Raw genomic sequence first — 13,366 nt, 5'->3', positions numbered from 1 at the left:
TGTGGAAGCTGGTCTAAGGAAACAACTGGAATTGATCACTCAATGAGAACAGAACTAGAGTGCAGTGAAAGCCACATATCAAACAAGAAGTTGTGGCCAAGTGGTTAAGGTGATGGACTAGAAATCCATTGGGGTCTCTCTGTGCAGGTTCAAATCCTGCCAGCTACACAGGAAGTTGTGGTTCTTTAGTTTCAATGGAGCTGGGTCTTGTCTCACTCTTAAGTTATGTCTACATGAAAGAATAATGTGGCTTAAGTTAAAGTGTTTTAATTGAACAGCTGTTGCATGTCCACCCTATTCCCCTGTGTCACCAGAGCACATCCATGCTAGCATCTCTTGGATTGCCACAGAGAGCAGTGCACTGTGGGTAGCTATCCCACTGTGCAACTGGCTGCAGGGTGCTTTGGGAAGGGTTTGCAATGCCTCACGGGCTGGTACAGCATCACCTGATGCAGGTTTCTATCCCATTGGTCCATGGGCATCCTACTAGATTGCCAGCTGCTTTCCAACTGCAATGTGTGTGGTGGGGTAGAGAGCATGTGTGTGTGTGTGTGGGGGGGGAGACAGTGTGTGTGTTGTGGAAGAGTGAGTGTGTCGCACACTGTCTCTAAGTTCAGACAGCTGCTGGAAGCAACCAGTCCTGAGGCAGGGGACAGCCCCGACATCAGCCTCCTTCTCTCACTGGCTCAGCTCAGCACAGCACTCTCTGTCACACGCACACACACTGCTGCCTGCTTAGCTCTGTGTCAGGGGGGCTGGAACAGGGGGTTTAGAGGGCCATGGCCCCACCACTCTTTACTGGCTGTTAGGACAAATGATGTGGGCGGGGGAGGGTGCAGTCTTGGGGAAGAGGCATCTGTGGGTGTGGCCTCGGGGGGAGAGGTGCTGTGAGTGGGGGTCCTTAGGGAAGGGGTGTCATGGGGGTGCCACAGTTCGGACAACGGTGCCCCCCCCCACTGTAAGGAAGCTTCTGCCACCCTTGCTCTGTGTTGGCAGAGCGGGAGAGAGCAGCACCCACGGCAGTGATTTGCTCTCTGGGGCTCCGGCAGGGGGGCTCGGGAGGTGATTTAAAGGGCCCGGGGCTCCGGCCCCTACAGGGAGCCCTGGGCCCTTTAAATCACCAGCCTGGGGAAGCTGGGCCGGGCTGGCACAGCGTACTGGCTCTTGCCGGTACCCCCACCGGAACATACCGGCTTACTTTCACCTCCGGAAGGTCCTCACGTGGATCAATAACTGGTTAAAAGACAAGAAACAAAGGGTAGGAATAAATGGTCAGTTTTCAGGATGGAAACAGGTAACTAGTGGTGTCTGTACTGGGACCAGGACTAGTCAACATATTCATAAACAACCTGCTAAACAGTGAGCTGACAAAATTTGCAGATGATCCAAAACTACCGGCTTGCTGCCTAGAACGAACGCTCCTTGAATGGGGTGATCCGCAGGGAATCATAGAATCATAGAACTTAAGATCAGAAGGGACCATTATGATCATCTAGTCTGACCTCCCGCAAGATGCAGGCCACAAAAGCTGACCCACCCACTCCTGAAATAATTCTCTCCCTTGACTCAGCTGTTGAAGTCCCCAAATCCTGATTTAAAGACTTCAAGTAGCAGATAATCCTCCAGCAAGCGACCCCTGCCCCAAGCTGCGGAGGAAGGCGAAAAACCTCCAGGGTCTCTGCCAATCTACCCTGGAGGAAAATTCCTTCCCAACCCCAAATATGGCGATCAGCTGAACCCCGAGCATGCGGGCAAGACTCTCCAGCCAGACACTCAGGAAAAAGACTTTCAATATCCCAACATTGACCCTCGGTACTAATTACCAGTGGTTGCACGTTATTGACCTATTGACTAAATCACGTTCTCCTATCAAACCATTCCCTCCATAAACTTATCAAGCTTAATCTTAAAGCCAGAGAGGTCCTTCGCCCCCACTGTTTCCCTCGGTAGGCTGTTCCAGAATTTCACTCCCCTGATGGTTAGAAACCTTCGTCTAATTTCAAGCCTAAACTTCCCGACTGCCAATTTATATCCATTTGTTCTTGAGGGAGTAGCTCAAACCTCCAAAGTGCCTGGCCAGGGGCAGGACATTAGCACAGCAAGGGAGGGGTGTGGCAGTGACATCACAAAGGCCTTTTGCAGGACCTCAGCCTATTGGTCAAAGGTGGTGGGGAGGTGGTGACCTCACAGAGAGATGCTGACATCAGGCAGGCAGGACAGGGGCGAGGGGCCAGGGAAACCTCAGAGACCCCTGTGGCTTTGCTTCAGCAAGTCTCCTTCTCCAGGTCTCTCTTTGAGGACTGAGAGAGTATTCGGGTTCACGGACGTGAGCGCCAAGAGGAACCTCTTTCGAGTTTTCTCCTTCCCTTTTCCTGATTTTACTAGAAAACAGAAGTCCCTGTTTAGAAGGTAAGAGCCTCCTTGAGGTTTGAAACCTGTTCAGTCTGATCCATCAGGTGACAGTTGAATTCTAGGCATGGAAAACACGAGCTTAAGGAGGCAGAATTTTATTCTGCAACTGGGATTTTGTCCCTCAGAATCACTGGGGACATTAGGGTTTGTCCTTTTTGTTTCACCTTTTCCTCCATCCATCCCTCTCTCCTTTCTCTTTGTCTCTTGCTTCTTTTGTCCTTTCACCAGTTCGCCTCCCAACACCAGGAGAGGGTGTGTGTGTGTGTGTGTGTGTGTGTGGGGGGGGGGCAGGGGAGTTCTCGGCAGCTCCCACTGTGGGAGGTCCACCCAAAAATGTGGGGCTGAAATAGTGCTCGGGCAGTGATCCCCACCAGTGACCTGGGCCATCCTTTGGGCTCTCTGGTGAGAACCCTCAGCCCCCCGTCCTCAGTCTCTACCCTGATTTGCTGAGCAGCGGGTTATTGACAGGGAGGAGACTCAGGTCCTTGTTGTTCTCTTTTAAGACCAAGTAAATAAGTCAGAACCAGTCATATGTTTGATTAATTTTGCTGCTTCTCTGCATTAATTGTCTCTGAGCAGTTCATGATTCTCTCTAACATTGCAGTTCTCCTCAAATACTTGCTGAAACTGTGCACTGCTGTTGGTCTGGAGCTCATGTGAGAGCACTTTATTCAGGTCATTCAATGTGTGAAATTCAAGATCTGATGGTTAATTTGAAAATCAGGAAAAGGGAAGGAGAAAACTCGAAAGAGGTTCCTCCTGGCGCTCACGTCCGTGAACCCGAATACTCTCTCAGTCCTCAAAGAGAGACCTGGAGAAGGAGAGTTGCTGAAGCAAAGCCACAGGGGTTTCTGAAGTTTCCCTGGCCCCTCGCCCCTGTCCTGCCTGGCTGATGTCAGCATCTCTCTGTGAGGTCACCACCTCCCCACCACCTTTGACCAATAGTCTGGCTCTGCTTGCTGCAGCTCTTCTCCCCGCACAGATCTGCTCCCTGGGCAGCTTCTACGGCTCGTGCTGCTGCGGCTCGGCTCCCAGCACAGATCTGCTCTGGTTCTCCCCGGCTGGTGCAGCTCTGCTCCCCGGCTCTTCTCGGGCTCCTGCTCTCTCCTTAGCTCCGCCCCACTCTGGCCCAGGCAGTTCCAGCTCCCACGGAGGATGGGACCGCCTGGCCTGGTGACTCCCTCATTACACTGTCCGGCCTGTCAGTGCGGCTAACTTGGAGCTTTGGCCTCTCCCCATTGCCGCTGGGGATTGTCAGTCTCAGGGTCCTGATTTCCCATTGGCCCTTCCCCCTTCTATTGGGACTGGGAACTAGCCAACCAAAAACCCCACTAAGTTTTAGTAAGGGGCCAACAGCCCCTTACACGAGTCAGCCCCGTGAGAGTCACCAATGTCCAGAAACAGCAGCATGAGCTGGTCCCATGGTGTAACGGGCAGCACTCAGGACTCTGACTCCTGCAATCTGAGTTGAAATCTCAGTGGGACCTTGTGTTGGCTTGTGGTAAAGCCCTGGAGCTTCCAGTACTCAACTTCCCTGTCTCCAGTTGTGCAAGAGCCAGTCTTCCCCCTCCTGCTGGGTGACTTGCCCACTAGGGTTGAGGCTCTGAAACTTGCTTCCCTGGTTGCTGATTCCTGTGGTTTGACCAGATGCTTGGGATTCTCACAGCTTCACCTGATGCCCACAAGTTTGGCCATTTTACTTGCAGCCACATGTTACCTCTTGTCCACATGGCACGTGAAGGAAGGTGTGTCAGGGTTAGGCAGGAGGGAGGCTGGAGCCCAGCACCTCTCCTCCTTTGGGCACCTAGAGCAGAGGTGGCTGGTGCTGACAGCTCCAAGGGAAGGCTTAAAAGCTACAGAGCAACCGAGGTCAGGGCCAGAGGAGGGGAGAACCAGCAGACGGCCACAAACACACCCGGCCAGCCTGCTCCCTGCCATACCAACCCCCCACTGAAGACGTGCTTAATCCACTTGCTGATCAGAAGGAAAACCTGTCAAAATCTGTGTGCAAGGAGAACCCGCTTGGCTCGGAAGGAGCGAGGAAAAAGAGCGAGTGAAAAAAATAACCAGCGAGAGAGAGAGTGAAAAGAACATGAAAGGCAGAGAAAGAAATAAAGGGAGAGAACAAAACATTAGAAAAAGAAGGAAAGAAAGGAAGAGCGTGAAAGGTAGAGGGGAAAAAAGAAAGCAAGAACATACAAGCTAGAGAAGGAAAGGAATGAAAAAGAACGAATGAACCACAAGCGCTAGTTGAAGCTGGAATGGGAGAGTCAGAGAAAGGACAGACTGACCCGTTAAGTAAGGTTGCACCCCAGATTCTCCATGTTGGGGGCACAGGCCTCCCATTTCCATTCTGGCCCTGCTTGGGGGGACCATCCATAGGTGCCTACTGGCGCCTCCATGCTCCAAGGAGGGGACAAGCCCCCTCATATCCTCCCCTCGGGACACGGGCTCTCCCCAATCCTGACCCTCTTCCCACACGCTCCTGGGAATGGGGGAAGGTGGGGAGAAGGCGTGTGCTGAGCAGCACCGTGGGTGTCTCTCTCTGGGGCGAAGGAAGAGGATATTTTTTGTACCAGAAGGAAAGAGCAGGGGGTGGGGGCATTTGTGGAGCCGGGTCTCACACCAGAGAAAGGAACTGAACGCAGCCCAGCGTGAGCCCAGTGCCAGTTGGAGCCGAGACACCCATACCTGGAGGACCATCTCCAGAACCTACCTTGATGGTGCCGTCCATCACCGCTCCCACATGGAGCTTCCCACCTAGACCTCCCTGGACGAGATGAGGTGATGCATTGGCAAAGGGGGCGGTTTGAGCAGGGTTCTGTGTGTGTGTGTTTGTGTGTGTGTATCTAATTTTGGGAAGTGAAGTCACAAACTGCTGGGGCTGGTTTCCTATTGGTGTGACCGATTTTTGCAAAATTAGTGCCCATCTTCTTTTGGCACTAGGGCTTTCTGCGCTGCCGTTGACAAGGGCAGCGGCACAAGGGGCTCAGGGCAGAGAATCAGGGAGCCGGGGGACGGGGGGAGAAAGGGTGCATGGGGGGTATGTGTGTCACAAGGATAAGAATCACATTTAGCCCTTGCACGGCAATGGTGGTGCACTCACGCACTGCCACAGCTTCTAGTACCATGATTATTTATCTGTACAACAGCAGCACCTACAGAGACCGGGGCAGAATCAAGGCCCCTGTTGTGCCGGGGGCTGCACAGACACAGAGACAGTCCCTGCCCCAGCTGAGATCAGGCCCGGTTGGGCCAGGCGCCGCCCAGACACAGCGAGAGACAGGCCATGCCCCAGAGAGTTTACAGGCTCCATACCCAAAAAGTGGGAGGAGAAACAGACTCAGTGTCACACAGCAGCACTGAGAGTAGAACCCAGGAGTCCTGGCTCCTCCCGCTCTAACCACTAGACCCCACTCTGCTCCCAGAGTTGGGGACAGAACCCAGGAGTCCTGGCTCCCCAAAAGGGCGAGAGTGGGGTCTAGTGGTTAGAGGAAAGGAAGATGGGTGTCAGGACTCCTTGGTTCCAGTCCCAGCGCTGGGGTTAGAGTGGAGTCTCGTACGTTAGCATAGGTGGGGGTGGGCACCAGGACCCCTGGGTTCTATTCCTGGTCCTGGGAGTGGAGGGGGTCTAGAGCAGGGGGACTGGGAGTCAGGACTCCTGGGTTCCATAGGGGAGACTGTTTTTTCTTGTGCTCCCCTCCCTAGAGATCCCAGCCCAGCCCCCTAGAGGAGAGTGAGTGGGAGCAGGGGAAGTTGCTCTCCCACTTCAGAGTCATGATTCAACCCCCCACAAGGCAGACAGTAGAAGCCCCACCCCACCAGAGAAGGGGGTGTCTAGTTGCACCCACAACAAGCCCACTCATGGTTGCAAAGCAACCCCCGCACAGCCCCCTGCTAGGACAGGAGCTCCTGCTCCCACCTCTTCCCTTAACACCACGAGCTGCTCCCCGCCAGGCACCACACCCCATTCACACGCCTTTGGTCAATACATAGCTCAGTGGCAATCACTGCCCCGAAGTGACTCCGGTGCAGGCACCCACAGCACGAACTCCCCACACCGGAGTCACAGCCCCAGCGCACGTCACAGCCGCCGGGCGGGGAGTGTCTGTGAGCCCCATAGACAGTCTGGGGTAGGGAGATATTGGGGGAAGGGATGAGGGGATGGGGGGAGTTGGGGGGAGGGAGAGACCCAGCCGCATAGACCCATAGGGGCAGGGAGATATTGGGGTCAGGAGTGGAGAAGGGGGGTTGGCAGAGACCCAGCCTGGGGTGCAGGGGCAATGGGGGTGGGGTGGAGGGAGCTGGGGGCGAGAAGAGACATGTGGGGTGGGGTGTGTGAAATGTTGGTCCAGGGAATCTGAGTCACTCCCAGGACATGCTGTGCAGGGGGGAGCACAGGGGCAGAGAGAGAGAGCCCCAGCCCCACAGAGCCCCAGAGGGATATTGGGGGCAGGGGAGGGGATGGAGGGAGGAGACACCCATCTCCATAGACCCCCAGAGGCAGGAAATGAGGGGAGAAGGGGGGAGGGAGGGATCCAGCCCTCTAGACCTGTAGGGGCAGGGAGATATTGGGGGCAGGAGGAGGAGAGGAGAGGGGGTTGCAGAGACCCAGCCCGGGTGCAGCGGAAATGGGCTGGTTTGGAAGGAACTGGGGACGAGAAGAGACACAGGGCAGGACACATGTTGGGACAGGGAAACTGAGGGCCTGGCTACACTGGCGCTTTACAGCGCTGCAGGTTTCTTGCTCAGGGGTGTGAAAAAAACACCCCCCCTGAGCGCTGCAAGATACAGCGCTGTAAAGCGCCAGTGTAAACAGTGCCCTAGGGCTGGGAGCGCGGTTCCCAGCGCTGCAAGCTAATCCCCACGGGGAGGTGGAGTATCTGCAGCGCTGGGAGAGCTCTCTCCCAGTGCTGGCGCCGCGACCACACTCACATTTCAAAGCGCTCCCAGGGCTTTGAAGTTTCCAGTGTAGCCAAGCCCTGACTCACTCCGAATACATGCGGAGCAGGGCAGGGCAGAGGCAGATCATGCTGGTCCCAGGGTAATTTCGGGGGGGTTCTGATTCCCCACTCAGCCGGGGGGCTCCCCTCTGGGCTGAGGAGACCTGGGGTGGGCGGGTGCAGGGGCTGGGTGTGTGTGTCAGGCTGGGGGAGCTGCCTGGGCAGAGGGGCTGGAACTGGGGGTGGCTCCAGGCACCAGCACACCCAGCGCCTGGTTGGGGGGGGGCAAGCTGCAGGGGGGGCTCTGCTGGTCACCGCGAGGGCATCAGGCACCCCAGCCCCTCCCCCACTCGCCCCCCTCCCCTCCCAGAGCTGGGGGGAACCCAGGAGTCCTGGCTCCCAGCCCTGCCCCTACCCATATTTCCATATGGCTCCATCCAAGAGCCCCGCCCCGCCCCCAAATGGGGAGAGAGGAGGCCAAGGGAGAAGCAGGCGGGGGGGGCGCTGGTGGCGCTGCGGTGGGGGGAGCCCGGGACACGCGAGTTCGCCTCAGGAGCCGGAGGGGGGCGGGGTGGGGATGAGGAGTTGCGCTGGGGGGGGAGGTGTCAGGTTGACCCAGGGACCCGCCCTCACCTGGGCTGGAGATGACGGAGGCGCCCCGGGGCAGGCTGGGAGTTGTAGTTCCTGGCTCGTCTCAGAGCGGAAGTGACGGGCCGGTTGCTCAGACAACGTGCCCCCTCCCGGTGCACTCTGGGAAGCGTAGTTCTCTCTCTCTCTCTCTCTCACACACACGCGGCCTCTATTGGAGGAGGGGCCGTAACTCGTCACTTCGCCGCGCCCCTCCCCGCTCCCTGATTGGCGGAGAGAGCGCGGGACAGAGACTCGGCGCGTGGGGGGAGGCCCCGGTTCCCTCCCCCCGAGGCTTCGCTGCCCCCCCCCGCCCCGGGCGCGCGCTGCGGCCGTTGGGATTCGAATCCCGCGTGGGATCCGGGCTGGGGGGGCACAGGGCAGAGGCAGCGCGGAGTGAAAGGGCTTCACCCCCCCCCCCCGAGCTGGGCCTGGGCGGCAGCAGCGGGGGGGGGCTGAGCTGCCGGGGAGCAGCCCCACAAGCGGCAGCCTGGGGCGCGGGGCCTCAGCCCCCAACCAGCCCCTGCAGTGTCCCCGCTGTGACCCTCCCGCCAGCCCCGCCCCGGCGTCCCCTCCCCACCCTGTCCGCTCTGCCCGGCCTTTCCTTCGCCCTCCCCTGCCCTGCTCCTCCCCACCATCCTCAGCGCCCCTCCCCTCCCCTCCCCTTTCCCCCCATCCCTGTCCTCACCACTCCCCCTCCTCCCCGCCTCAGCGCCCCGACCCCCCTTCCTGGAGTGACTGGAACAGGGGATTGGGAGTCAGGACTCCTGAGTTCCATTGCTGGGGATTTAATACTTTCCCGCTAGTGGAAAGTGCTGGGAGAATCCCCCAGCCAAAGCTGCTCTGACAGCGCTAAGCAGCATCTGACCATTCCAGGTCGGAGCGCACTGCCCAGGAGGAGGAGGGTTTGGCTCTGGGGTTTCACTTCAGCCCAGTCTAGAGAGAGGGGCCCAGCCATGGAGTTTGGCTCAAGAAGACCAAGTCTCCAATTTGTTAAGGGCGTTTTGAATTCCAGTCCTGTGCTCCAAAGTGCTTGGTGTCATTTGCCAATTTTAGAAGCCTGCTCTCCACTCCAGTTTCCAAATCATTCATGAAACTATTGAATAGTACCAGATCCCAGACTGTTCCCTGCCGGACCCACTAGGTGCACCCTCTCTGTTGGACAGCCGGACATGGAGAAGGGCTCTTGGAGTCTGGGCTTTCAACCAGCTCTGCACCCACATGACACTGATTGCATCTAGACGGCATTTCCCTCCTTTGCTTGTGAGAATGTCCTACGGGACTGAGTCAAAAGCCTCAGTAACACCGAGATCGATCCCATCTACTGTTTACCCACCTCCACTAGGCCCGGAACCCTGCCAAAGAAGGAAAGAGGATTGGTTTGGAATGATTTGTTCTTGACAAATCCATGCTCACTAGTCCTAAGAACCAAAGTGTCCTGGAGGTGCTGCTGACAAACTGATTGTTTAAGAATGTATTCCAGTATCTCTCCAGCTGTGGAAGTGAGGCTAGCTAGTCTGTAAGTCCCAGGGGTCTCTTTGTTCCCCTTTTAAAGATAGGTCCTGTCTTGTTCATGGATGGGAAGATGTTCTTTTTCAGGGATCTCAGACGAGAACTGGGGCACAACACCTGGTTTGTTAAGGCCACAAAAACAGAGGCAGGAACCTCTTCTCTCCTGCTGGCAAAGACCCCCAGGTACCTAAGAGACAGGGACTCATCCTTGAATGGGCTTTAAAAAAGGCAGTGGTTAAAAAGTTTGGTCCCGACCATTTCTTGTTTCCACAGACTAGACATTTTAGCAAACTTTAGAATTCCTTGGTGCTAAACACCGTGAAACTCCCCTTTCTCCTTCACAGAGGGTTTTAATGCCCCTTATCTCACTCAGGCTCGCGACTGCCCAGAGTTTGAGAATTGTCCCTGTTCCCATTGGACAGATGGGGAGAAGTCTGACGTACAGAGAAGGGAAGTGACCTACCCAAGGGCCTACACAGCAAGGCGGTGCCAAAGCCAGAAAGAGACGCCCCCAGTCCTGACTACTATTCTGACAACAAACCCCCAGAGGCAGGGATAGAGCCCAGGAATCGAGATGGTGGGGAAATTTCATTGAAACCATTTCTGTCAGAAAATCCCCTTCAGACTAAACCAGTTTGTTTCTCAAAATCAAAACAAGTGGGATGAAAGTTCTTTACAAAAATATTTTGTTGCAAAACAAAAGCATCTCCTGTTTGTCACAGTGTGTTAAATTGTCTCTTCGCACACAAAGGGGAGACACTTAGATCACAAACATTAGATAAGATGCTTCAGTCTGAGCTAAGTAGTTGCTGCTCTTCACAATTGCAAAATAAAAAATACAAATAAAATAGACTATTTCAGCTATTCTATTATGTCATAATCTGCTCTGAGTAAACGTGATAGGACACCTCATATTATGCACTAATCCTAGTGACACTCTCCAATGGATCCCATCCTCCACCCACCATGAGGTAGGTAGGAGCGGATCATTATTATCCCTACTTGAAAGAGGGAGAAGCTAAGGCTGAGAAAGGAGAATTGACTTGTCTTAGGTCACACAGCCAGTCAGTGGCAGAGTTGGGAATAGGACCCAAGAGCCCTGATTTTCAAACTAACCATCGGATCTTGAATTTCAGACACTGAATGACCTGAATAACGTGCTCTCAGATGAGCTCCAGACCAACAACAGTGCACAGTAATTATTCAGCAAGTATTTGAGGAGAACTGCAATGTTAGAGAGAATCATGAACTGCTCAGAGACCATTAATGCAGGGAAGCAGCAAAATTTGTCAAACATATGAGTGGTTATGACTTATTTACTTAGCCTTAAGAGAGAAGAACAAGGACCTGAGTGTCCTCCCTGTCAATTACCCCCTGCTCAGCCAATCAGGGTAGAGACTGAGGATGGGGGGCTGAGGGTTCTCACCAGAGAGCCCAAAGGATGGCCCAGGTCACTGATGGGGATCACTGCCCGAGCACTATTTCAGCCCCACATATTTGGGTTGACCTCCCACAGTGGGAGCTGCAGAGCACTCCCCCGCAACACACACACACACACACACACCCTACCTACCTCCTGGTGTTGGGAGGGGAACAGGAGAAAGGACAAAAGAAGCAAGAGACAAAGAGAAAGGAGGGAGGGAGGGAGGGAGGAAAAGGTGAAACAAAAAGGACAAACCCTAATGTCCCCAGTGATTCTAAGGGACAAAATCCCAGGTTTGGAATAAAATTCTGCCTCCTTAAGCGTGTGTTTTCCATGCCTAGAATTCAACTGTCACCTGATGGATCAGACTGAACAGGTTTCAAATCTCGATGAGGCTCTTACCTTCTAAACAGGGACGGCTGTTTTCTAGTAAAATCGCTAAAAGGGAAGGAGAAAACTCGAAAGAGGTTCCTCCTGGCGCTCAGGTACCTGAACCCGAATACTCTCAGTCCTCAAAGAGAGACCTCGAGAAGGAGACTTGCTGAAGCAAAGCCACAGGGGTCTCTGAGGTTTCCCTGGCCTCTTGCCCCTGTCCTGCCTGGCTGATGTCAGCATCTCTCTGTGAGGTCACCACCTCCCCACCGCCTTTGACCAATAGTCTGAGGTCCTGCAAAAGGCCTTTGTGATGTCACTGGTACACCCCTCCCTTGCTGTGCCAATGTCCTGCCCCTGCCCAGGCACTTTGGAGGTTTGAGCTACTCCCTGTGGATCACCCCACTCAAGGAGCGTTCGTTCTAGGAAACAAGCCAGCTAGACAGGAAAACATCAGATGCTGCTCTCAATGCTACACTCAGGTTTTCAGAAATTAGTCAACTTTATGGCCAGAAGAGACCACTAGAGCATCTAACCTGACCCCCTGCATATCACAGGCCTCCTGTATGACACAATAGCTACTTTTGGGGCAAACACAGATCCCCTCCCTTGTTTTAAATTAAATGTCTAAATCCCAGATTTCTAAAAAAAAAAAAAAAAATTCTCTAGTCCTGTATTTCTTAGTTTTTATCTCAAAAGGGAACATCCTCATCTTCTCCCCTAAACACTATGGGATTTTCCCAAATAATTAAAGTGCTCCCATCCTGAGCAAGGCCAGAGCAGTGAACCAGAGCTAGTGTCTAGGCCAAGCTGTTCTGAAGGAGGCAACTCCAACATTTTCTCCCTGCTTCCCTTGGCAAGGTCTGACTGAGAAAACAAAATTCCCCAAACTGAAAATTTTCTGCTGACAAACCAATACTAGTCTGTTTGGGGACTTTGGTTTGAAAGTATTATTGTTATTATTCTCTTCTGGTTTCTGAATCAGTTCAGTTCAGTTCAGTCTTTGTCTTCCAGGTGTGTTTCCAGCTGCTGAATTATGGGGGAGGGAGGCCACAACCAGTTTCTGTAAAATCAGAATAATCCCGTAGTGTAGACACACCCTGTGATTAACAACTTTGGTGGCTAATTGAAAGGCTGATGGTTCAAACCCAAGTGAAGATGGAGGTGTTTTTTTTAAGTGATGAGAATCCAGTACATTTTAACAGACAGAAAAGCTCCTCAATGCTGGTCTAGCCTCATTGGGCAAGCATAAGGTGGTGCTCTACTAACCCCACTTAGCCGCACTAAGGCGCTTAGCTTCTGCCCTGCCTTCCTCAGCTCGACTTTCCTCTTTTTCCCCATTCCTGCCTCATTCCCTCCTTTGGCAAGTCACACAAAGGAGGCAGCAGGAAGAGCCGGCCGCCATAGGCCAATCTCCAAGGGCAGAGGAGACCAAGCCACAAGGCTTCAAAAGGTGCCTGGCCCAGATCCTCGAGCTTTCCCCTGCTGATGCCAAGGATTTTTCTAAGCTCATTTCACCACCCTCTGCCCTGCAGGGGTTGAGTTTATCGCAGGTGTTACCCAATATTGGGCCAGCTAGTAAGCGTAGGGAGGACTAATGACCCACCAGAGTTTGGCAGAAAGTAGCACATTTATAATACTGACAGCTAAGCTCAAAATAAGCAGGGGGTGTGGGGGAGTCACACTCGCACTTGCATACTCACGCTCCCAGGACTGGCACGGCACTGGAGATGTCAAGATTCTGCAAGGTAAGTGTCCCACAGCGCAGCTATGTATGGTGCGATGAAGGTAAGTCTCCCTGAGGCACAGTGAAATCCAACGCTGTGAACCACTGGCCAGGCGGTCCAGGCGAAGGGCATTCACTGGAGGTACAAGCTTGTGAGTGCTCTCCTGAGCCCAGGGCCCCTTCCCCTTTTAAGGGCCTGCACCTCATGGCCTGCGACTAGAGATGACTTGGCTGCATCTGGTGGGTCACACTCCACCTTGGGCAGTGTCTATGCTCTGGGTGTGTGATCGCTGCCTAATTAGCGTCCCAGACACCTTGTCTACCTGGAAGCTCTTCTGCTCTTCAACCAGC

The sequence above is a fragment of the Mauremys reevesii genome, linkage group 12 (assembly GCF_016161935.1).
Source record: "Mauremys reevesii isolate NIE-2019 linkage group 12, ASM1616193v1, whole genome shotgun sequence".
NCBI lineage: Eukaryota > Metazoa > Chordata > Testudines > Geoemydidae > Mauremys > Mauremys reevesii.
This window is presented reverse-complemented; position numbering follows the sequence as displayed.